This window comes from Schistocerca nitens, chromosome 4 (assembly GCF_023898315.1).
Source record: "Schistocerca nitens isolate TAMUIC-IGC-003100 chromosome 4, iqSchNite1.1, whole genome shotgun sequence".
NCBI lineage: Eukaryota > Metazoa > Arthropoda > Insecta > Orthoptera > Acrididae > Schistocerca > Schistocerca nitens.
The window spans coordinates 93,695,906-93,722,560 of record NC_064617.1 but is presented as its reverse complement, the minus strand read 5'-3'; positions in this window follow the sequence as shown (position 1 = coordinate 93,722,560).

Sequence of the window (26,655 nt, the reverse complement as noted above, 5' to 3'; positions counted from 1 at the left end):
CTTAACATCTCAGGTCATCAGTGCCCTAGAACTTAGAACTACTTAAACCTAACTGACCTAAGGACATCACACACATCCATGCCCGAGGCAGAATTCGAACCTGCGACCGTAGCGGTGGCGCGGTTCCAGACTGAAGCGCCTAGAACCGCTCGGCCACACCGGCCGGCTGCTCCTAGTCCTTGAACTCTCAGGAGCATAGACAATTTACCATGCAGCCTTTGGCAACATCATCCAATCCACTATGAATTTTGCTTCTGACATTAATAAACCTCTATCAAATCATTTTTCTTGTGTTACTATAAATCGGTTTTTTCTTTTAAAAAATGGTTCTTTCATAACCCGACTTTCACCGTTCGAGAGCCAAATTGCATAGCAAACAGCTCTGACACCATGCGGAATTTTTGACGTTCACTCGTGACAGGCGAGACTCGGTGGAGAAATGATAAGCCAGTAACGCTATAGTAGACTAAAGCCGACGGCACACACGACGAGTTAAATAACGTTGACGTGGCGCTCTACGGGTTTTGTGATGTCACTTCCTGCTATTTCACGGTGAGGAGCCATCTCGTCACGTGTAACATCAAATACATTCTGCGATATTTCGGCGACGTATCACGTAAAGTAGAACCAAAGGACCAATAGGAAGCAAGAATGGTCCCTGCGACTCACAAGCAGAAAGCTTGAGGCACGCAGAAAGCAAGATGCCGTATTGTCATGTCAAGTAGAAGCCCATGTTCGGTCGGTTTTATGTTATACTATGGATCCCACTCGTGCTGTTTGTAAGCATCAAGACACTGAACGTCTCGAGAACGAATCGATATTTGTGCGATTTGTTGTAATAAAACTACGGGAAACGTGTTATTGGCGGATAAAGAATTTTCGTATATACACTCCTGGAAATGGAAAAAAGAACACATTGACACCGGTGTGTCAGACCCACCATACTTGCTCCGGACACTGCGAGAGGGCTGTACAAGCAATGATCACACGCACGGCACAGCGGACACACCAGGACCCGCGGTGTTGGCCGTCGAATGGCGCTAGCTGCGCAGCATTTGTGCACCGCCGCCGTCAGTGTCAGCCAGTTTGCCGTGGCATACGGAGCTCCATCGCAGTCTTTAACACTGGTAGCATGCCGCGACAGCGTGGACGTGAACCGTATGTGCAGTTGACGGACTTTGAGCGAGGGCGTATAGTGGGCATGCGGGAGGCCGGGTGGACGTACCGCCGAATTGCTCAACACGTGGGGCGTGAGGTCTCCACAGTACATCGATGTTGTCGCCAGTGGTCGGCGGAAGGTGCACGTGCCCGTCGACCTGGGACCGGACCGCAGCGACGCACGGATGCACGCCAAGACCGTAGGATCCTACGCAGTGCCGTAGGGGACCGCACCGCCACTTCCCAGCAAATTAGGGACACTGTTGCTCCTGGGGTATCGGCGAGGACCATTCGCAACCGTCTCCATGAAGCTGGGCTACGGTCCCGCACACCGTTAGGCCGTCTTCCCCTCACGCCCCAACATCGTGCAGCCCGCCTCCAGTGGTGTCGCGACAGGCGTGAATGGAGGGACGAACGGAGACGTGTCGTCTGCAGCGATGAGAGTCGCTTCTGCCTTGGTGCCAATGATGGTCGTATGCGTGTTTGGCGCCGTGCAGGTGAGCGCCACAATCAGGACTGCATACGACCGAGGCACACAGGGCCAACACCCGGCATCATGGTGTGGGGAGCGATCTCCTACACTGGCCGTACACCATTGGTGATCGTCGAGGGGACACTGAATAGTGCACGGTACATCCAAACCGTCATCGAACCCATCGTTCTATCATTCCTAGATCGGCAAGGGAACTTGCTGTTCCAACAGGACAATGCACGTCCGCATGTATCCCGTGCACCCAACGTGCTCTAGAAGGTGTAAGTCAACTACCCTGGCCAGCAAGATCTCCGGATCTGTCCCCCATTGAGCATGTTTGGGACTGGATGAAGCGTCGTCTCACGCGGTCTGCACGTCCAGCACGAACGCTGGTCCAACTGAGGCGCCAGGTGGAAATGGCATGGCAAGCCGTTCCACAGGACTACATCCAGCATCTCTACGATCGTCTCCATGGGAGAATAGCAGCCTGCATTGCTGCGAAAGGTGGATATACACTGTACTAGTGCCGACATTGTGCATGCTCTGTTGCCTGTGTCTATGTGCCTGTGGTTCTGTCAGTGTGATCATGTGATGTATCTGACCCCAGGAATGTGTCAATAAAGTTTCCCCTTCCTGGGACAATGAATTCACGGTGTTCTTATTTCAATTTCCAGGAGTGTAGTTACCAGAGTAAGCTGTTATAAGGCAACGGCAGATTAAAGATTCATGAAAAACGAGTCGTTCTTGTTTGGATTTGTCATAATTAAATGTAAATTAGTGACATATAGGCAATTAAAGCCTGCAGAAGACTATAACATAAAATCAAAAGTCTCTTATAACAAAGCTATAGCGTAGCGTAGCGTCCAAAGACACCATGTTACAGGGCAGAGATTAGATCGGTATAGGGTTCGAGTGAGGCTGTATCTCTGGTTAGCGATCTCAAAAAGCATCAGTTTTGTGTAGTTCTCGAAAAATATTGTAAAATATAACTCATATGAAACCGTGGTATCTGTTCTTCTGGACATGTCAGAAAGACCACACACCACGCTATCAGAAAGAACAGACACCAAGCGTTCATATAATGCATTCGCCTTTATGAGCAACGAATCCAACTTCTTCAATGCGGATGTTCAATTGCGTCTGAAACTCTGCACGACTCTCACAGTAGCGAGCGTGGAGAACATGCCCGACCGCGTAGTTGCGGTAAACAACGGGCGGCGCAGAGCTTCAGGGGCTTTGGAACGCCCTATCCCGACAATGGTAAATTTAGTGACTTGGCTTCCCTGTATTTCAAGCACCACTGTAGCCAATGACATGTAACTTTTACAGGACATTAAACTATATGTTCTGAGTCTACTGAACTACAATAGAATAATTGCATTTCAGCCACTGCTCTCGGAAATACAATTTTTAATTACACGGTTATAATTTTGTGTACTTTTTTGTGCGTTATCCAAAATAATTTTAATTATACATAACATTATGTTCTTCTTTACGTTCAACAGACTCAGATTATGTATGTTATTGCTCCCTGAAAATCTGAATACTCGAAGTGGTTTCTGAGATTTAGGGAAAGATGCAACAGAAAATATAAATTTTAAGGCACGGCCTCTAAAGTTTCAAAAGACTATAACTCACTTAGTCTATACTTATATTTTTTTTTATTTTTTGTCGCTCAGAAGCACTCTGCACCATACCGTATACCATCCTCTTGATCTTTTCCCAAGTTTTTTCTTCTTTTCTTCTTTCTGGACTCCTTAGTGGCCCACTGTGCTGCATACTCTGCTTTATCAATGCGAATCTTGTCCATCTGTTCAAGTTTTCTGATGCAGTTTGCTCCAGGATCAATTCGCATATGCTGTAGCACTTTCACCCTAACAGTGTTGCCATCATTAAAAGCAATAACAGATCACTGACCCCCCCCCCCCCCCTACTTTAGTGTCTTCATTCCAACGAAAACATTTTTTGGTAGGTGAGTCCATATAAGACTATTCAGTGGCTCATTGGGATTTTGAGTCTGACCATGCAGACAAGTCTTCAGAAATTCAGGATTTGCCAGGTCTCTGTAAATAGGTTTTATGATATCCATGACTACTGTTGGGAAGGAATGTTTACGGCTGTATGAACTGGTTGAGTACTGGGCATAGCAGTAATTGCACCATGAATCAGGTCCAGGTGTGTACTGGTTTTTCATCAGTTGATAGTCTGTGGAAGAAGGTAGCCCATACTGCCTGCTTCATTTTCAACAAATGCTCAGTATTATTTCTAATACTTAACTTTTTGAGAGATTTACCAATCTGTTCATCACTTTTCCTCGGAAAAACGTTAGCGCTTCGACATACAACACGTGTTTATACTATTTAGCGATACGATACTATTTTTGACAGTGCTACCAATACAAACAAATAATTTAACCTTTATAACACAGCGATCCACATCCTTCTATATAAAAAATTATCGATTTTATTAGATCTTGAAATAATGCACGTAAAAATTTTAACATTTTCAACCTGTATAGATTATTAAAAAAATAAAATACTTCCCATGTGAGTACAGGTTGAAAATGTTAAAATATATATATATATATATATATATATATATATATATATATAAATCATTTTATTCGGAAAATTGCAAATTTTATAATGAGATAAAAATCCGAAAACGTGAAAAAAAATTTCGTTCTAACTCCCCTTAACGCAGCTGCCAAGTAAACAGGAGGTCCCGGGTTCGCATCCCGGTGCGGTACACATTTTCACTTGTCGCCGCTGATTCCGCGCAAGTCCCGAGACAGCTGACATCGACAGTTCTTTCCTTTCCTTTCTTCCCCCTCCACATTCAGTTTACAAATATAACTCTTTTAGTATCAGTTCAACTATAAATTGTGTTTCGCTGTGATTTCCGCGTTAACATGTCCGTGTGCAACGCTCCGGAAAGCGAGTGGGGCGGCAGCGCGGGTACCTGCGGACGGCCGTTCGCACCCTCAACGTTTTTAAAAACTTTTGAAGAAAAGCTGTGAGTAAAATGATAACGATCAGTAGAGTAAATACCGTACAGCGTATTTTTGATACGAATGCTGTTAGGTCCTCCCAATTTGAAATTCTTGTGTGGATCTTTGAACTCGGAATTGTAGAATGTGGTATATTAGGTTTTCAACTGGATTTCATTCGCAATTACGTGTTCATCATATTTAAGGATGCTGAAAATTGTGACAAGCTCGTGACTGTAAGTGACAAACCTAGAAAATTCAAGCCCCTTGACGGATCTGTTTGTAGCGTTGCTGTAGTGCATGCAGGTTAGGGACTCCGGAATATAAAAGTTTGTAACGTATAAGGTGATAGCGCGATACTTTAAACAATACGCCACCATTCTGAAAACTGAAAAACATATATGGTCTCGCACTTTCCGATATCAAATCGACAGTAGCGTACGAAATGTTCGAATGGAATTAAAAAGACACATACCATCTTACGCATTAATTGCGGTAAACAGAGCGTCTACAACATATAGCGGGCAACCGCACACATGTTCCATTTGTCATTACTCTGACCACCGGCGTACTAATTGTACTAGAAAAGTACCGGTGCAGATCCCCACAGAAAGAAACGACACTTTAATGGATACAAGCGACACCTCCAGTCGCGAACAACACACTTCACTGACGCCAGTTGCCGTGACTGTTGCTGTAGAGCGTGATACATTTAAACCTGCACAGGAAATGGTAACGGATATTCACAAATCAGTAGCAGAAAACGAACACATCACACGACTCTCAATAAAGAGCCCATCAGTGGCTTCAGTCGTTGCGGAAGCTGACTCCAAAGCCAATGAAGATGCGTCTGACGAAACAAAATCAAATTAGAAAGTTGAAAAGAAAATGTAAAAACTGAGGAAACTAAGACATGTGACAAATCCTTACCACAGATGCAAAGTAGCTCTACTTCCGAAACTGATGTCTCCCAGACGACTACGTCAACCGAAAGTACAGCAGACAAACTGCGCAGAAAGGGGTGGTCAAAAACCCTGTGGCCTCTGAAGTTAAAGATGATACCCCTGAACAGCTTGTTACAGAATCATGTCAGATTAAAGATGTCACCTGCGAAGAGCCTGATAAAGAGTCGAGGTAAATTCTATCAGGCAAACGACAGAATCAAGATCCCACTCAGGAAAAAGGGAAAACAAAATCTGAAGACCACAGGGTAAGAAATCTGTACAAGCATCTGATTTCGGTATTATTCACTCATACAGTTCGAGTGAGGAGGGATAATGGCTTGGGCAGACGATGTAGACGATGAAGTGTCTGCATAGCCTAACAATAAATGATGCATATTCTCACTCTTAACACAAATAAGATATTCAGTGTTAAGTAAGTTGCTCTTATCAACTACTTAAGGGAGGCTAAATGTCATATAGCTTTAGCACAAGAAGTCACAAGTGAAACAGTTAACCAAACTGTTCACTTCGCAGTAAGTTCTAACGTCGACCCAGAGACTAAAATTGGTACCGCAATTATAATACATTGTGACATTGAAATAAAGACCGTACAATATCTACCGAGTGGACGTGGAATAGCTTGTTCCATTCACGATGTGTCTCTTGTGAACGTTTATGCTCCATCCGGCAGTGAAAACAGAAGCCGTTTCTTTGATCAAGAACTTCGCCAGTTACTTCATAGAGATAATAATAAATGTGTCATCGGTGACGAATTTAACTGTACAATTAATAATGATTACTAGAAACCTATTCCAAACAAGTGTAATGAGCTTAAAGAACTGTTTTACAATTACCATCTTGAAGACACTTGACGAATTTTGAACACCAACAAAATCGAGTATTATTATTTTTATACTAAATGGACATAGCAGATTTGATAGGATATACGTGACCTCTTCCATCCAAGCTCAAACAGATTTTTCTTTTTTTTTTTTTGTCAGTCTTCTAACTGGTTTTTGATGCGGCCAGCCAAGAATTCTTCTCCCGAGCCCTGTGCCAACCTCTTCATCTTGAAACCAACGTCCTCACTTATTTGCTGGATGTATTCCAGTCTCTGTCTCCGTCTACAGTTGTTGCCCTCTACAGATCCCTCTAGTACCATGGAACTCATTCCCTGATGTCTTAACAATCCTGTCCCTTCTCCTCGTCAAATTTTTCCACATATTCCGCTCCTCTCCGATTCTGGCGGAACATCCTCATTCGTTATCTTTTCAGTCCATCTAATTTTCAACATTCGTCTATAGCACCACATCTCAAATGCTTCGAGTCTCTTCCGTTCCGGTTTTCACACAGTCCATGTTTCACTACCATACAATGCTGTACTCCAAACGTACATTCTCAGAAATTTATTCCTCAAATTAGGTCCTGTGTTTGATACTAGCAGGCTTCTGTTGGCCAGGAATGCCCTTTTTGCCACTGCTAGTCTCCTTCTTATGTCCTCCTTGCTCCAACCGTCACTGGTTATTTTGCTGCCCAGGTAAAAGAATTCCTTAACCTCATCTACTTCGTGACCATCAATCCTTATGTTAAGATTCTCGCTGTTCTAATTTCTGTTACTTCTCATTACTTTCGTCTTTCAGTTATAGTGCCGGGAAAGCTTATTGGCTCCGATCAACCTAACAATTCTATCGGAGTTGTTTGCGTGAGCTTGTTGGTAAAATAACTGTTCAGCCGACCTTACTACCAAGGTTGAGTGAGACGAATAAGGCAATACTTTTATGTGGCCTCCGAAAGAAAATTGAAGGTACTTTTATAAGGAGTCAACAGGTAGGCGGCAACGCAGAAGAACCTATTTATAACTATCACTTAACCCTTTGTTGCCTGACGGTACTTAAAAGTACCAGTAAGTTTTGGCTCTCATTATTTTCTCGTGGTGCAGTTTCGTGATCTGAGAACATGTCGGTACATAACAGTAACTCTGCTCTACTGTTTCATAGATGTTATTGTGCAATACATAGACCTCTCTGGCAGTTAGAGCTTGAAATTGTTTTTCGCGCGCTGCTGTGAAAACAGAAGAGTGTATGTGCTTGTTTCCATGGTGTTGCCTGAATTTGTGGGCAATTTATTGAAACTTCTGTTGTGTTTTCCATTGTACGTACTTACCTTCTTTGTTTTTTTATAATAGTTTGAAGCATTACGTTACAAGTGAATGAGATAAAGTGGGAAATATAAGGCGGACTTATTAGTACCGTCAGGTTGTGCGAACACTTTATTGTAGCAACAATGTGTTACCTCTCACTAGTTGTTCTGTCCACTTTTTCTCACACAGAAATCGGTAAATACATTTGCCTGTGGAACAATTAGAACAAACAGGAAAGGTTTGTCAGGGAATTTACCTAAAGAAAAATGTCTAAATCAAATCACAGAGAGTCGTCTTTAGACCTAACAGTATTTCAATGGAAGGAGAATAAGGTAATGTATTTTGCGTCAAACTTCCATGGCAGTGAACAGAGCGTAGTGACAAGAAAACGGAAAGATGGAACTAGTATGACTATACCATGTCCAGTTATTGTATGTGATTACAATAAAAACATGGGTGGTGTGGATCATGCAGACAGATTACGTTCAACTTATGGTTTTGACAAGCGATCAAAGAAATGGTGGCACCGTCTCTTCTGGGGAGCAATAGAAATTGCTTTTGTCAATGCTTACGTCATTTTCAGTGATCTACATGGGGCACTGCCACTGCTGGAATTCAGGCGTGCTGTGGCACTAGGGCTAATGAATCAACAGCAAGTGTCAAATCTCAAAAAGAGAAACTCTGGTAAAGATGAAATAACTCTCCCAAAGAGAAGGAAGGATAACTTTTCTGTTCCAAAGGATGTACGTCTTGGCAACCGAGGAAACCATTTTGTAGTGTTCAGTTGTAAAAGAGGACGATGCGAAATGTGTGCGAAAAATAAAATTCAGTCGTTCACAATGTAGTACATGTAAAGTGTATTTGTGCTGCAATGAGAAAAAGAACTGTTTCCTACAATTTCATGAGGTATCACTAAAGATGTGATATGTATATACTGTCAAAAGTCGGCCGGTGTGGCCGTGCGGTTCTAGGCGCTTCAGTCTGGAACCGCGTGACCGCTACGGTCGCAGGTTCGAATCCTGCCTCGGGCATGGATGTGTGTGATGTCCTTAGGTTAGTTAGGTTTAAGTAGTTCTAAGTTCTAGGGGACTGATGACCACAGATGTTAAGTCCCATAGCGCTCAGAGCCATTAGAACCTTTGAACTGTCAAAAATGTATAGCTAAGTTACTATATATTGTGAAGTTGCTCTAGAATAAATTTATGCGAAATTTAAAAAAAAGAATTCAGAAATATCATATTTCTGTTAATTAATTTTCTAATGTAAAAAAATTAAATATTTATTTGGAATAAAGTACAAGTTATAAAAATAGGAGCATTTTTCTGTGCATTTTGTGATTCTGTCCATGGAGTCTGACCGTACTTCTGAGTACCAGGAGAGAAAAAAAATGTGAAAAATAAAATAAAATTTTACAAAAAGGTCCTACCGTCATTTGAGGCCACAATAGCATAAATTCTGCATAGAAAATGTTACAAATTAAATTTTTTCTTTTGTCAGGAAACAAAGGGTTAAACAGGAAATGGAAGAGATGCAGTAATTGTTTTATAACAGAATGGAAAACAATATAATGGGTAGAAACTACCGACGAGAATGAAGTCACCACCTGCTTTACAAACCTATTCAAAGAAAGCGACGTCAACCCATCCGCAATAATTTTCTTCAGGAAACACCTCTCATGCCTATGCAAAATGATCGGACGGACCCTAACGAGCATTTCACTTTAGACGAAATTAGGAATCAATGAAAACTAGCTCTAAAGGAGTGGGTGGAATTGCTGTGGAACTTTATCTGGAATAGTTTAATATTTTAGGGGAAGTTTTACTAGATATTGCTAATGAAATCCGTAATGGCGTCGACATATTGAAAGAATTTCTAAGAGGATGCATCACACTAATACCAAAAACTAAAGGAACACCAGATTTACAGAATCTACGTCCGATCATATTACTCAACGTTGACTATAAACTAATCGCACGGTGCTCTGCAGTGAGATTAAAGCAAACAATGAAGAAAGTGATTAGTCCCTATCAAAAGTGTGCTGTTGTAGACAGCCTCACTAGCATACAGAGATCGTACTTCGTACACAAAAACCGTCATATCAAAGAAAGCATTGGTTTTATTAATAGACTTTAAAAATGCTTTCGGTAGGGTTAGTCACAAATATCTAGAACAATTTATGATTAAAATGGGTTTTGACACAAGTTTACAAAAGCAGTTTAGAATATTATGGGCAATGCTGTGTCACAAGTCATTATTAATGGTAGATTAAGTAAGAATATTCCTACCAACAGATCAGTCAGACACAGTTTTCCGTTCCGTATGGCGCTACATGCAATAGCTTTAGATCCTTTCCTCCCTACCATATGTTGTATGAAGGAATTTCAGTAGAAAATGAACGGCTCATATGCAAAGACTATGATGTCACCGGGTGCAAATAAGTGGAATATACAGCGGAACTGGTTTACTGCCAAAAATCAACGCCAAGTGTCATTATGACAAATAACCCACAAAGAATGGAGGCTCTCAAGTGGCGCCCGACACTACATAAAATAAGGGCGTAGTAAAAATCCATGCAGTTGGAAATTTAGCTACGACAGAAAAAGTCAAGCGGTTCAACACCCAAATACACGCAAAAGTGTGGTACTTCGATCAAGTCCACTCGATGCTCAAAAAAACAGGGAGGACCATACAACAAGCCATATAATGCTTTACATGGAGGGGTGGAATATTTGTTTCTCTGCAGGCCTACATCCTCAGTTTAATTTAGGGTGGCCTGTGACTAACGGACTTGTACGTAAAATGCGCTGCACTACTCGTCAACAGAACTAAGTGTGTAATAGAAAAGGGGCCATCCTCGCCAAATGCTGTACTGATTCACAAATATCGCCCAACATTAGAGGTAGCGTCGTTTAGTATTGTCAATATCCCACATTCATTAAGCTTTGTCCTAAATTATTATCTCAATAAAAGCTACATACCAGCAGACCAAAGAATGCAAAGTTCGTATCATGGCCATAGCTCTCAAAAGAATAGATCCTAATAAATGGGAGCTGAGACTACAGTACTATTGGGGCGTTGAGATAAAAAAACGGGAGTTGTCATCATTTTTGGGGTATAAGAGTTATTATTGCAGTTGTTAAAAATGGTTCAAATGGCTCTGAGCACTATGGGACTTAACATCTTAGGTCATCAGTCCCCTAGAACTTAGAACTACTTAAACCTAACTAACCTAAGGACATCACACACAACCACGCCCGAGGCAGGATTCGAACCTGCAACCGTAGCAGTCCCGCGGTTCCGGACTGCAGTGCTTAGAACCGCACGGCCACCGCGGCCGGCACTGCAGTTGTTATTTACACATGATTCAGCATCTGTTGATTCTAAAATGGGTCTTGTTCAGGGATTTTTTCCCTGTCGAAACCAGTGTCCAAATCTAGTTTCGTGCAGGAAGAGGGCTTGTCACAGAGACAAGTCCTTGCATTGCACGAAAGAACTTGAAGCGTGATGGCAGCACCGCAGCGGGATGCAATAAACAGCTGTGAAATTGCAAAATGGCTTCGGTAATGAAACGGCCAGACGAGTCCAGAGACAATTTACATGAATTTAGAAGGAAGAAATGAGGCCCTGAACTGTGGAAGAGAAATGTGATTAAACAAAAGAAGGTCATGGATTTGGGGCATACCAATTGGAAAGGAAACATTGTTCCTAAAAGGGAAACAGATACAGACTGCAGGTAAATCGTCATGCAGTGTTCATTGTTTGCGTTCTCTGTACGTAATATAACAACTGGAGCAAGTTGTGTACAACATTATACTGAAATGTCATTATTAATTGGGCTATTAGACGATACAAAATATTTGAGTACACTGTTCAGTCAAAATGCATCTCTGTTTCACCCAGCAGCAGCGGAATAGTGAAATATGAATTTGCTATGGTTAAGACTGGGATATTCGATCATTTTCATAACATGCCGAGAGGATGCATGGACGTCATTCCTCTGAAACGTGAGAAACTGAAGGATGTTTCATGCATGATTAACGTTATGCCTTTGCAGTTTCGTGAGCATTTTAATAATACTCTAAAGAAATGTGCCATTAATAAAGTGATTGGTGGAAAGGGAGCTAAGGAATCTGGAAGTGAAGTTTGGGACAGTAGTCAAGAGTGGCAAGTTTATGAACATGTGTGTCTATAAAAATAAACAGTGTTGTTAAATAAGTAGAAAATTGCCATTAACTCTTCCATATTACAAGCCAAGGCACTAATAAGGAGACTGACTTTCATTACATTGTATTGTTTAATTATGAATGTTTATACCAATAACAGGAATGTGTATGAAGATATTGGCATGATTAAAAGGAAGATTTTGCTTGAAAATATACTGTTTTTTAGTTACAAGATATTTATGATAAAATGAATGTTAATTAAATCAAAAAGGGGTAAGTCAGTCTTTTCTATTACCATTTTCTATTATTTGCCTTTATTCTAGGATTATAGATTTTGATATAAAATTGTATTCTTTCTGATGAGCATATGAAAGTAACTATAAGGTTTGGGAATAATACTATTCAATATTCTTTTTTTATCTTCAATATATCTCAAAACTACTGCTGAGTGAGCCATAATTGGAAAATCGTATTTGAAAATTTAACTATGAAAATAATAGGAGAAGGCGCCAGATCTACTTGGTACAAAGTGATAAACCGGAAAATAGCGACCAACTTCAGACTTTACTCCATACAGTTAAAACAATCAGCTGCACGTGGAAATTGTAATTCAGAGTAATCGAACATCGTTTTGAGTGTCCGAAATTTGTCGCGGTATGAAACACAGGAAGGGGCATGATTCGACTGATCAATAGAACGGAACTACGCAATATACAGGATTCTAACTCCATGATACCCATATGGAAACTGTTTCCCGAAGAAAAGCGACACGCAACCACGTGGATCGTGGCACACACAAGTGACATGATTTTTTAACCTACATTAACGGACAACTTACAGTATCTGACATTCTTATGGGATGAACACGAGAAAGTAACTCGCGATCCTAAATACAGGCTTACGTATGCGAATTTTCTCAAGATTCAGATATGTAGAACTTATGACAATATTTTTTGACATGAAATCTCGTGTAAAAAAAAGGAATGTAATATGAATTTTACAAATTGTGTCATCTAAGAAGTAACTCACTGGACAATTTCTTGCATATTTCCGTACAAAAGACTCATATGTGAATGTGTAGAAATGTGTACAGTTATTTTTAAAAAGAATTAGTTATCTGTTATTATACGAAACTGTTAAATGCTAAATAAATATGTTAAGAAATATCTAATTTTCTTTCTTCACTTTCATGTTTTCCAACAGTTTGTGGGACTTCCTTACGAAATTAATAGAAATAATTTCTGCAATACTTAATGTTATGTTAATATAAGTGTGTTCCCTGTCAGAAGTAAGTTTGTTTGATTTGGTGAATTTTTATAAGCTGTTGTTTTCACTGATACCGACATGTATCTTTCTTTTTTGTGTTATTACATGTTCACGGATACTGACATTTTTGTTTATGTGTACAAAAGAGAGAACAACACGCCTAGCATATGGACAAGGGGGGAAAATAGCGCTAACGTACGAATTTTACGCGTGTTTGTTTTCGAGAACAAACTGTATTGTTTGCGAATCGAATAAAGCCGATAGCTCCACTGGAGAGGCCTGGGAGCACAAAATCACGTTACCCAGCTCGTCCCGTGTATCTCGTGACGTCGGCCATTCCGTTTGCGTGCACTTCTATGTTAGCTGCCCCGTAGCGCGTGCCGACGGATTTACTTACCACAAGTAGAAGGTTGAGATAAAGAAAGTCGTTCGAGTAAGGAAGGCTTTTCTGTCCAAGCAGGGCAGGCACGGCGCCGCTGAGCTGCTGTGAACGTCTGTCACTGTCGACTGATTGATAAACATATTATGTGGAAACAGATTAATGTAGAGAAAGAGGGGGGGGGGGAGGGGAGCAAGAGGGAGGAAAAGAAGTTTAAGCAGTACCTGGTCACGCAGCAGTAGAGCGCCGGTGCTCGGAGTTCCGCTGGATGAGAGTATGTGTGGCGACGCGGGCAGCGCGGCAGTGCGGTAAGCAGTGAATGCGTAGGTGGCCAGCGCTGCGACACGCACCTACGGCACTACTACTTATCGCACGGCGCACCGTCTCAGCCCAGCCAGACTCGTCCTCACTTCTGTGGAGTGCTCTGCTCATCCTGCAAATGGCGAAACTAGCACCGAGCTGCGAGTCACGTGAACTAAACTCTATTGCACAAGTGGCTCATTGGTGTTGGTTGTTCACTGTAAGAAAAAATACTGCTGGTCACTAAAACTGCAACATGATGATACGTAGCATTTCATGTCTTCAGGAGTCATCGGTGCTTCCTTGCAGATCTCTTGTTTGAATATTTACCACAGATAAGATAAATATATAATGGTAAGACAGAGATTTAAGAACCAGGTTTTAAATTGTAAGACATTTTCAGTGGCAGATGTGTACTCTGACCACAATCTATTGGTTATGAACTGTAGATTAAAACTGAAGAAACTGCAAAAAGGTGGGAATTTAAGGAGATGGGACCTGGATAAACTGACTAAACCAGAGGTTGTACAGACTTTCAGGGAGAGCATAAGGGAATCATTGACAGGAATGGGGGAAAGAAATACAGTAGAAGAAGAATGGGTACTTTGAGTGATGAAATAGTGAAGGCAGCAGAAGATCAAATAGATAAAAAGACGAGATCTAGTAGAAATCCTTGGGTAACAGAAGAAATATTGAATTTAATTGATGAAAGGAGGAAATATAAAAATGCAGTAAATGAAGCAGGCAAAAAGGAATACAAACGTCTCAAAAATGAGATCGACAGGAAGTGCAAAATGGCTAAGCAGGGATGGCTAGAGGACAAATGTAAGGATGTAGAGGCTTATCTCACTAGGGGAAGATAGATACTGCCTACAGGAAAATTAAAGAGACCTTTGGAGAAAGGAGAACCACTTGCATGAATATCAAGAGCTTTGATGGAAATCCAGTTCTAAGCAAAGAAGGGAAAGCAGAAAGGTGGAAGGAGTATATAGAGGGTCTATACAAGGGTGATGTACTTGAGGACAATATTATGGAAATGGAAGAGAATGTAGATGAAGATGAAATGGGAGATATGATACTCGATGAAGACTTTGACAGAGAACTGTAACACCTAAGTCGAAACAAGACCCCCGGAGTAGACAACATTCCATTAGAACTACTGAAAACCTTGGGAGAGCCAGTCCTGACAAAAACTCTACCATCTGGTGAACAATATGTATGAGTCAGGCGAAATACCCTCAGACTTCAAGAAGAATATAATAATTCCAATCCCAAAGAAAGCAGGTGTTGACAGATGTGAAAATTACCAAACTATGAGTTTAATAAGTCACGTCTGCAAAATACTAACGCGAATTCTTTACAGACGAATGGAAAAACTGGTAGACGCCGACCTCGGGGAAGATCAGTTTGGATTCAGTAGAAATGTAGGAACACCTGAGGCAATATTGACCCTACGACTTATCTTAGAAGAAAGATTAAGGAAAGGAAAACCTACGTTTCTATCATTTGTAGACTTAGAGACAGCTTTTGACAATGTTGATTGGAATACTCTCTTTCAAATTCTAAAGGTGGCAGGGATAAAATACAGGGAGGAAAGGCTATTTACAATTTGTACAGAAAGCAGATGGCAGTCATACGAGTCGAGGGGTATGAAAGGGAACCAGTGGTTGGGAAGGGAGTGGGACAGGGTTGTAGCCTATCCCCGATGTAATTCAATTTGTATATTGAGCAAGCAAAAAAGGAAACAAAAGAAAAGTTCGAATTAGGTATTAAAATCCATGGAGAAGAAATAAAAACTTTGAGGTTCGCCGATGACAATGTAATTCTGTCAGACACAGCAAAGGACTTGGAAGAGCAGTTGAACGGAATGGACAGTGTCTTGAAAGGAGGGTATAAGATAAACATCAACAAAAGCAAGTCGAGGATAATGGAATGTAGTCGAATTAAGTCGGGTGATGCTGATGGAATTAGATCAGGAAATGAGACACTTAAAGTAGTAAAGGAGTTTTGCTATTTGGGGAGCAAAATAACTGATGATGGCCGAAGTAGATAGGATATAAAATGCAGACTGGCAATGGCAAGGAAAGCGTTTCTGAAGAAGAAAAATTTGTTAACATCGAATATAGATTTAAATGTCAGGAAGTCGTCTCTGAAAGTATTTGTATGCAATGTAGCCATGTATGGAACTGAAACGTGGACGACAAATAGTTTAGATAAGAAGAGAATAGAAGCTTTCGAAATGTGGTGCTACAGAAGAATGCTGAAGATTAGATGGGTAGATCACATAACTAATGAGGAGGTATTGAATAGAATCGGGGAGAAGAGGATGTTGTGGTACAACTTGATTAGAAAAAGGGATCGGTTGGTAGGACATGTTCTGAGACATCGAGGGATCACCAGTTTAGTATTGGAGGGCAGCGTGGAGGGTAAAAATCGTAGAAGGAGACCAAGAGATGAATACCCTAAGCAGATTCAGAAGGATGTAGGCTGCTGAAGGTACTGGGAGATGAAGAAGCTTGCACAGGATAGAGTAGAATGGAGAGCTGCATCAAACCAGTCTCAGGTCTGAAGACCACAACAACAAGATAAATATACAACGTTACGTCTGGTGAGCGTACAGACCATTTTATGTTTCCCATAGGACGGATTCAACGATCTCAGAAGGTTTACAAGGGCTATTCATAAAGTAACTCCCGTTTCCATATACACTATGCGATCAAAAGTATCCGGACACGTGTCTGAAAATGACTTACAAGTTCGTGGCGCCCTCCGTCGGCAATGCTGGAATTCAATATGGTGTTGGCCCACCCTCAGCCTTGACAGCTTCCGCTCTCGCAGGCACACGTTCAATCAAGTGTTGGAAGGTATCTTGGGGAATGGCCGCCCATTCTTCACGGAGCGCTGTACTGAGATATCGATGTCGGTCGGTGAGGCCTGGCACCAAGTCGGCGTTCCAAAACATCCCAAAGGTTTTTTGTAGGTTTCAGGTCAGGACTCTCTGCAGGACAGTCCATTACAGGGATGTTATTGTTGTGTAGCCACTCCACCATAGGCCGTGCATTATGAACAGATGCTCGATCGTGTTGAAAGATGCAGTCGCCATCCCCAAATTGCTCTTCACCAGTGGGAAGCAAGACGGTGCTTAAAACATCTATGTATGCCTGTGCTGTGATAGTGCCACGTAAAACAACAAGGGGTGCAAGCCCCCTCAATGAAAAATACGACCGCACGATAACACCACCGCCTCCGAATTTTGCTGTCGGCACTACACACGCTGGCAGGTGACGTTAACCGGGCATTCGCCATACCCACACCCTGCCATCAGATCGCCGCATTGTGTACCGTGATTTGTCACTCCACACAACATGTTTCCACTGTTCAAACGTCCAGTGTTTATGCACCTTACACCAACCGAGGCGTCGTTTGGCATTTACCGGCATGATGTATGGCTTATGAGCAGCTGCTCGACGATGAAATCCAAGTTTTATCACCCCCCGCCTAACTGATATAGTGCTTGCACTGGACCCTGATACATTTTGAAATTCCTGTGTAATGGTCTGGATAGATGTCTGCCTATTACACATCACAACCCTCTTCAGCTGTCGACGGTATCTGTCAGTCAACAGACGAGGTTGGCCTGTACGCTTTTGTGCTGTACGTGTCCCTTCACGTTTCCACTTCACTATCACATCGGAAACAGTGGACCTAGGGATGTTTAAGAGTGTGGAAAGCTCGCGTACAGACGTATGACACAAGTGACACCGAATCACTTGATCATGTTCGAGGTCCGTGAGTTCCGCGGAGCACCCCATTCTCCTCTCTGATGGTGTCTAATAACTACTGAGACCGCTGATATGGAGTACCTGGCAGTAGGTGGCAGCACAATGCACCTAATAGGAAAAACGTATGTTTCTGGGTGTGTTCGGATACTTTTGATGACGTAGTGTAGCTTTCGTTATAGTAGAAATATTGGTGCCGCTCTTGGAGTGGTATACACCTTGAACCAGTGTTCTGTGACTAGTGGGGAATAAAGTTGTGTCTTTGTTCCTCTCTGAGTCACGTGCCTTCAAAATGTGTGCTGCAATCACAAGCCCCGCCAAGTGTGAGATACGTTCTCTAATAAGGTTACTTGTGGCAAAAAACTGAGAAGCTAGTGAAATCCATCACGAACTTTGTGAAGTTTATGGGCCAAAAATAATGAAGATGGAGTAAGACAATGATGCGAACAGCCTTGCCGCGGTGGTAACACAGATTCCCGTCAGGTCACCGAATTTAAGCGCTGTCAGGCTTGGATAGCACTTGCATGGGTCACTCTCTCCGGGTCTGCCAAGTGCTGTTGGCAAGCTGGGTGCACTCAGCCCTTGCGAGGCCACTTCAGGAGCTGCTTGACTGAGCAGTAGCAGCACCGATAATGAAAACTGACAACGGCTAGGAGAGTAGTGTGCTCACCACATGCCTCTTCATATCTCCATCTGGTGATATCTAAAGTATGAGGATGACACGGCGGCCGGTCGCTACCGTTGGGTCTTTAAAGCCTGTTCGGAGAGTGTTCTTCTGTTTCTGTAGGACAATGATACTGTATATTCAAATTGGGCGAACCAATGTCATGGTGAAAAATAGTTGACGAAAGGGTACAGAAAAACGCAGGTTCACCATCTCGGAGATTTTTGAGTTCATTTTAAAAAGATTAGTCTTACTCTTCTCTACAGAGTTACTACCAGAGATTAGGACTACCGGAAATTTAATGACAATAGGTGATCACACTCCTTTCTGAAGAAAAAATGCGCAGCGAATGGCAGCAGCACTGTCCTTTCTTGTACGTTACGAAAGAGAAAGAGAAGTTTTTCTCACCAGACTGTAACACGACATGAAACGTAGATGCGATACTTGAATTAAGAAACAAAATTTCAATCAATGCAGCAGAGCCATACTGGGTCACCGGAAAAAACCCACAAAGTGTCATCAAATACTTTCCAGTAGAAACTCATGGCAGCAGTCTTCTAGGACAGAAAAGGAATTTGCTAGTGGAGTTCTTGGAGATAAACGCCACAATTAACGCTGTTCACGCTGAAACTTACTGTAACAAAGCAGCTAACTTCGTGGCACGTTGAGTTCTGGCAAGATTTTCCTGCATGACAACGCTCACCCGTATACAATGCGATCAACTACTAGAGTTTAACTGGAAAATACTGGATCATCCACCCTACAGCCCCAATTTGGCGCCCAGCGACTATCATCCCTTCAGGCACATGAAGAAGTGGCTTGGCTGAAAGCGCTTTGACGATGATAAAGAGATGAAAACCAGCGTCGTAGACTGGCTGCAGCGGCAGGCGGCAGAATGCTACGATTGTGGAATTCCAAAGCTCGTCATTCACTACGGCAAATTTGTCAACGTGGATGGAAACGATGTGGAAAAATAAATTAGTCTGTTCTTTTACAATATTGTAAAACAAGTTCTGCAACTTCATTCACATATTTTTTTAAAAGTAAACAGCAAGGTACTTCATGAATAGTCCCTGTACAATTATCTTTGTTGAATGGGAGCAACATCGTCACGTTTTTACGACAATGACCGCCATATGTCCAGCGGCATGTTTTTCAGTAACTAGGGCAGCATACCTGTTAGGACATGTTGTTACTTCGACTCGCATCAGAGAAACAGGGCCAGTGGTGCAGTTCTTGAAAAGCCCACACCACATGCCTGTAGTCAGACCAAGGATTTGTTTAGCCAGCATGGATTTTCAAATGACTAGTAGTTCATGTTGTGAAGATTGTTTTGTCCATGATTTGTAAAAGATACTTCACCAATTTTCAGTTTTTGTAGACGCCATTCGGAGAACTAATAGATCTTGAAAGTCATTGTCCTAAAACTGTGGATGGAACTCAGTGTCCACCTTTGGTCCTCTAATGATGCAAAGAGTGTCTCAAAACCAGCACAGGCAAAATCCGTACATATCTCACATGTATTTCACATATAAGCCAACTTCTGTTATTTTCGTTATTTTCACGTAGGATGAATTTGCTTTGAAAATGTAGATATTAAAATTTTGCGTAAAATTAAATGCGCTCTCTGTGTAAATTGCATTAAAACTCGTGTGTATATTGACATATGTTACGTATTTTCGAACATAAGTGTTGCAAAACATATCTTGTACTACAAAATCAGTGTTAATCTGTACATGTGCTTTATACAGTCTTGGCACACAGTCATTCACACTCATACCAGTGTATATCTACATGAATTAAGATATATTTTGAGAATTTTCAAAAGTTTACACCTATAGAGCATAACATGCTTCGCTGGAAATCTACAGCTGAGACTTGCAGCTGAGCACTTCAAATTTCAGCACCAATTTTTGGTTTGGAAAATCGTTTACCCTGAATTCCACTGCAGCTACTTCCGTAATTCGTACAATATTCCAATTTTTGTAAGAAAATGTACGTTTTCTGCACTTGTAAATTTCTGTTATTTTGGAATCTGTTACGTGAGTTTCTTAGTTATTACAATCTCGGGAAAAAGCTTGTTATAAGTATATTCAGAAAATGTCTTGTTATAACAGAAATCACTTCATCAGGTGTTAATCGTTTCAATTCTGAAAGTGAATTTGTTTTCTTTCTAGTATAACACATCCATAAATTAAAAGCGATCAGCAAGCTTACTTGAAGGTTAATTTTTTACTGTTCTGTAAAACATTGTACCAGCCACAAAGTTGCCACATTGTGAATATACAGTTTGTTACTGTCTGTAGCTAGCTAGAAATGCCTTGATGGCTCTCAAGTGATTGGAAGCTACTTCGAATTGGTGCTTTGGGAGATCTGCTGGAGATCCATGTACAAGAGATATAAAAGGTGCCTCAAGTACTATGTGGAAACTGTCTACACGAAGTACAGCTTCTGCCTTTACTCATCCATTTGGCTGCGAGTTGGATGCCAGCGTTAGGTCTAGAAGTTCCGTACACGAAAGGCAAGGCCAGGGATAACTCTGGGTATTTATATCCCTCCCTCTAACTAATAAGTCTGAGGTGTTATTCGCACTTAAACTGAAACCGAGCTATTGAAACACACTTCACCTGCTGGTAAACGTGATGTATCCAGTCTCAGAGGCCGGTAACTACAAAAGCGTAGATATCTACTATCGTCAGAAATTGGCAAGTACAGGCGTATAACGCTAGCTCCTAGGGAAATGGCAGTAAGTGATGGGGAGGAACGCTTTGTGCACTCAGTATGAGGGCCTGTACGCCTCATTCAACACTTGTGCAACCTACTGTGCCGGCCGCGGTGGTCTCGCGGTTCTAGGCGCGCAGTCAGGAACCGTGCGACTGCTACGGTCGCAGGTTCGAATCCTGCCTCGGGCATGGATGTGTGTGATGTCCTTAGGTTAGTTAGGTTTAAGTAGTTCTAAGTTCTAGGGGACTGATGACCACAGCAGTTGAGTCCCATAGTGCTCAGAGCCATTTTGCAACCTACTGCAAATTGTGAAGCACGTTGCAACGAATGATACCTGCCGTCTTGGCTCTATAGTCATACTTGGATCATTCCAATGACAGTCAGAGAAGGTTAAGAAGCCTGTCCTGTTCACGGAATTTCGACAAAGTTCACAGTATACAGGAATGCCCAAAACTGTGACCTCCTGGTTCTGTCGATAGGAAGGCTTGAACCATAGACTTCAGAGGTTCTCATTTCATCGGCTTGCCTGAGACAGCGTTGAGATCCATAGGGTCTCCCTAAATGGGAGGGATGCACTACGCATCAGAGGCTGCTACGAAGGTAGCTGTGTGTCGATTACACGGAAAGGTTTTTTTAGATTTGGGAATTCTCCACCCTCTCAAGATGACGACAGCTGAAGCAGATACAAAAAAATTGCTTTAAGATCCAAAAAAATGCCCATACCAGACGCGTCCGCTGAATCCTAGTGATGAACTAGCGAAACAAAAATAACAAAGAGCTAGACTTTGAAGCACTTCTAATAAGCAGTGAAGCTCACAGTATATTAGGAATATAAGCCGGCTATAACAAGAAATTGACAGCAGCAGAGTCGAACCCAGGATTTTAGTGTGGAGGGGAGGGGCTCAAGGTGGGGGGGGGGGGGGGGAGGCTTATGAGGTTTCGTATTAGCACCCCGTCTTCAAATTATCCAGAGTAAACGAAACTATTCTAGCACCAAATACAACAGCGAGAAAATTTCAATACTGTTAATCCTGAAAGCTATATTGCAAGATCTGATAAGGGGACTGCAGCCCCATAGGACCTCCCACCTCCCTCAACTGGATTCACCTCTGGATAGCAGTGAGGTTTTTACGATAAATGTATTATATCGAAAGGACAGGCTGTTGGGAAATGGAGGCTGGGCATTTTACGCAACAGATCTCTTTCTGACCACAAAAAAGTATATAATTTTATTTAAAAATGTCGGTGCCATAATTCAGCAGCTATAAATATAAAAAATTACTTGTGTACTCCACGTTTCCCCTTCCAGTTTAGCGAAAACCGGACATCGATGTGTCTTCTCCTTCTTAATATACCTGTGGTGGCCATTCTTAGCTTCCTCGCCCTGTATAAAACGTAAGAAATTTGTTGATTTTTTTTATTTCATAGTATTTTCTAATGAGTCTATCGTTTCTCCCTCTGAAATGTGCAAACAGTTAGCAGTACAAAACAATTAATTCTACTCCACAATTACTATCAGTTTAATGTAAATTATGTACTAGCTATTTTGCAGTTTATTGTCTCGTTCCTAGGTTTGCGTCTATGACATTACCACCAGTGAGTGGTTTTCCGAAACTTGTTAATGAGGTGTTTGAACAGGGAGCATAAAAATTAAGAAATGATAGTGAAACGATCTTTATATACAAGTGGGCATTTCAGACAGAATTTAGTGTATATCCTGAGTTCCATTTCCTGGCGAGAAGAGGCTAACATCAGGGCAGACATTTAGACTCACAACACTTTTGAACGAATATTACATCGCAATTTAAGTGACGTCGTTACAGATACACACAAACATAAAAATGTATTATAAAAAAACATATAAATATCTACGCTATTAAATTAAATAATGTAATGGTCTGGCATAATACTAAAACTAAATGTATTTGAAACTACAAGTATCACTATATAACAGTCAACATAGCAACATAGAGTGAAGATATCACGAGTTTTCTAGAACATTTTTTTTACTTTTCTTCTGGTTCAGTGCTGCTGTGCATATCCTTCTTTTTTTCTATTCTCCGTTTATATATTGCATTGTGTTCTTCCTCGTTGATATGCAGAGAGTCTTGCGATCTATTGTGTGTTTTTTTTTCTTTTCAGTGCTTTTGAGTCATAAGTCTTAAATACACTTGTCTTCTGGGGAGGTATATTTGTAATTTGTGTTCCATAACATTGTGCTATTTTGAAATGTAGTTAGCTCTGCGTTTGCCATTCGTCCTCCTGGCTTCGAGCCAATCATGCTTCAGTACATTTTAGATTGTTTCCCAATGACGAAAGATGTAAATAACTCAAGATATTTGAATCTGACTATCTGACTGACTTCAAAGTGTGTTTATTTTTCGAATTTGTCATGTGTCAGTGGTTTCAGCGGAATGAATTGGCAAGTATGACTATTTCATTAACTCTAGTGACCAGACCAATCAATGTATGTTTGCCCTAAACAAATTTATAAATTATTTAACTTCTTTCAAAATTACATTTTTCACGAATTTTAGGATAGTTGTAGAGAGTTATGGTAGTGACTTCTACAGTAATGTCAGATCTTTCCATTTCAATAACGATTGCTTTTAATTTCCTTTTGCAATTATATATTTTTATCAAAATTTAGTAGCAAAGTTTTAATTAAAGTTGGTTGTAATGGGAGATCTGATTAACTTTACAATAGGAAGGCATTAGCAATGAAGTATTTTGTCAACAATGTTAATGACTCAGCAAGCTGCATGTAGGTAATGAGTCTTGTGTGTGATGGGGGTGGGGGGAGGGGGGGGGGGGGAGATACATGTCTGCGTAACCGGCAAATGAATAGAGAATAACCCTGTACACAAGATAAATGAGAAAGTTCTTTTCATTACAACTGTATGTAAAATCGAGATAAAAGACTGAACAGCAAAACATATTACAAAACTTTCTGTTACAATAAAATTATTTGTTGAATTCTTAATCAGTGCAGCATAATGTTATTGCAATGTTATGTTGGTTTTTTGTACCCATTTAATACATTTTTCAGATAGTATCTATGGTATGTGAGAGAATAAAAACTACGGATAGCCACTAGTTCCAAAGTTTACTTAGAGGAACATGTGTCTGTACTCTAAACGGTAGAATCCCAAGACAAGCTGCACAATAATAACAGACGCTCCGAATTTTATATAAAAACCTTTGACGTGGAAACTTCTGTAACGAAATTATTCTTAAAATAATAAGAGATTGTGACGTCAACTGGTACATCTGATAATTTTCTGTAACGTACTGCACATTATGATTAAAAAACTGTTTCTTATATCTAAGCGTGAGACATTTATTACTTGTTCCACCAGAGATGCGTTTTGCTGCAGTGACGTGGGGTCCTCGCTGGACGGTTGGAGGGCAGCGCTGTCTGGCGGGACGCAGGCGAGTGAAGGTGTTCGAGCAGTGAACGCTGCAGTGAGCATAGCCACGACCACACATGCACAACACAGCGGTCACAAAACGAAAGCCCTTCGCTGGAACGTCTCTCTGCTGATGGGAGCATCCAGAGTCGTCGCTGCCAACTCGCTTCCTGCTCCAACAACAAAATTTTCAAAGAATAAACGTTCTAGTCAGTACAATACCTCATTAGCATAATTTCGTGATCTGCGATAGCAATATCTCTGCTCTCTGTAACTGAAGTATCCAGAAGTGCAGCGCGCACATCATTCGAATCTTTGTCGCTCTTCTTCTTCCTCTCGCTGTGTTACAAGGAATTATAACACAAGGTGGAACAAATAAAAGTGGCCCAGAGAACAGAGTTCCATGGTACAGAAGAAAAACACAGAAAAGGAAAGGAAATACAGTACTAATCTGACTATAGCAGATACTGGAAGTGACTACCACCATCTCTTGGCACTTTTGGGCTTTTGTCAGCAAGTTGCTGCAACCGGATCGAAGCTGAACTACTGGAATTGCTGCAGTCTCGTCCGTAGTGTTCTGCTGCAGTTCTTGAGGACTGTGAGGGTTGTTGCAATACACGTTAGACTTGAGGTCTCCGCACACAAAGTAATCGCACGCTACAGTTTAGGTGACCTGGGTGACGAGCTAGAACCGCCACCAGACTGACCTCTGTTAACAACTGCGTCAGGCGAGAAGGCTGTGTACATTGTTCCGGCGTAACGAAAGCGCCGGCACGAAGATGAAGAAAGCAAGAGCGAGGAAGGCTGTGAGATGACGTCAGCCAGTAGTTCGCTGACTAGGAGCGCATCACGACAGGAGCGGCCTTGCCGAAGAGAATATAAGCACCACTCCTGCCGGCCTCGCCTGGACAGTAGTAGACACACACAGCAGTAGAAGACGGACACTAGTACAGTTGTTACTTATAGACACTAGTAGAGCTGTCACTTTGGCAGAGCTTCCGCACTCGCCATTTTCCAACGGTACTTGGAACAGCTGACTACACAAGTGCCAAACTGTTGAAACTACACTCATGCTCACAAATTAAGGATATGCTGATACATGGTGAAACAAGGCTCTGGTGGGCGGTTGAAACGTCCCCTTTGAAAAATTTATACACGACTGTGCTTAAACTGACGCACAATATTTTTAGCGCAACGCAATCTGACTTTCAATAATCTCTACAAGAGAACGGCCCTGACTAACATTAACCTGTACTTTTCACAAATCACTTACCTCACAAAAATCTTGGTTACTCCCCCTACTGCAATACGGCAAGCGCCACTACTGCCAGCTAAATAAAAGATTCAAACTATGGAAGGCACTAACTACTGATAGGGATAGTTAGCAAATGAAAGATATTAATAGAGAACAAACAATGTATTTACATTGATATCATCATATATATATATATATATATATATATATATATATATATATATATATATATATATAGCAGTTCAAGACAAATTTCGAAACTCCGCCATCTCTCTCCCCACATCCACCACTGCTGGCGGCTCACCTCCAACTGCGCAACGCTACGCGCTGTTCACAGCCAGCTGCCTAACACTACAATGGCGAGTATTACAACAATGCAAAGCAGCCACAGACTGCACACAGCACAGCCAGTGATTTTCATACAGAGGTGGCGTTACCAATAAAAAAACCTAAACAGCCTACTTACACGGTTTGCGGGTTTAAATCACCTCGGGGTATGACCACGAGGTGCATTTGACCAGCGGTCGTCACACGGTGGCGCTGACAGCAGAAGTCCACATACGAGGTGTGGCTAGAAAAAAACCGGACTAGTACTGGTGAAACAATAAAACGAATGCAATAAGGCTGAAAGTCGCGTGGCCTGTCACGTGACTCTCGCTCCGCCTACTGCTCGAGTTTCATCTGCCTCCTGCACTCAGTCTGCCCGTGGCGCCTGTTTTAAGTAGTTGACGTTTTGTCTGTGCGTCGGAAAATGTTGAGTGTACAGAAAGAACAGCGTGTTAACATCAAATTTTGTTTCAAACTAGGAAAATCTGCAAGTGAAACGTTTGTAATGTTACAACAGGTGTACGGCGATGATTGTTTATCGCGAACACAAGTGTTTGAGTGGTTTAAACGATTTAAAGATGGCCGCGAAGACACCAGTGATGACACTCGCACTAGCAGACCATTGTCAGCAAAAACTGATGCAAACATTGAAAAAATCGGTAAACTTGTTCGACAAGATCGCCGT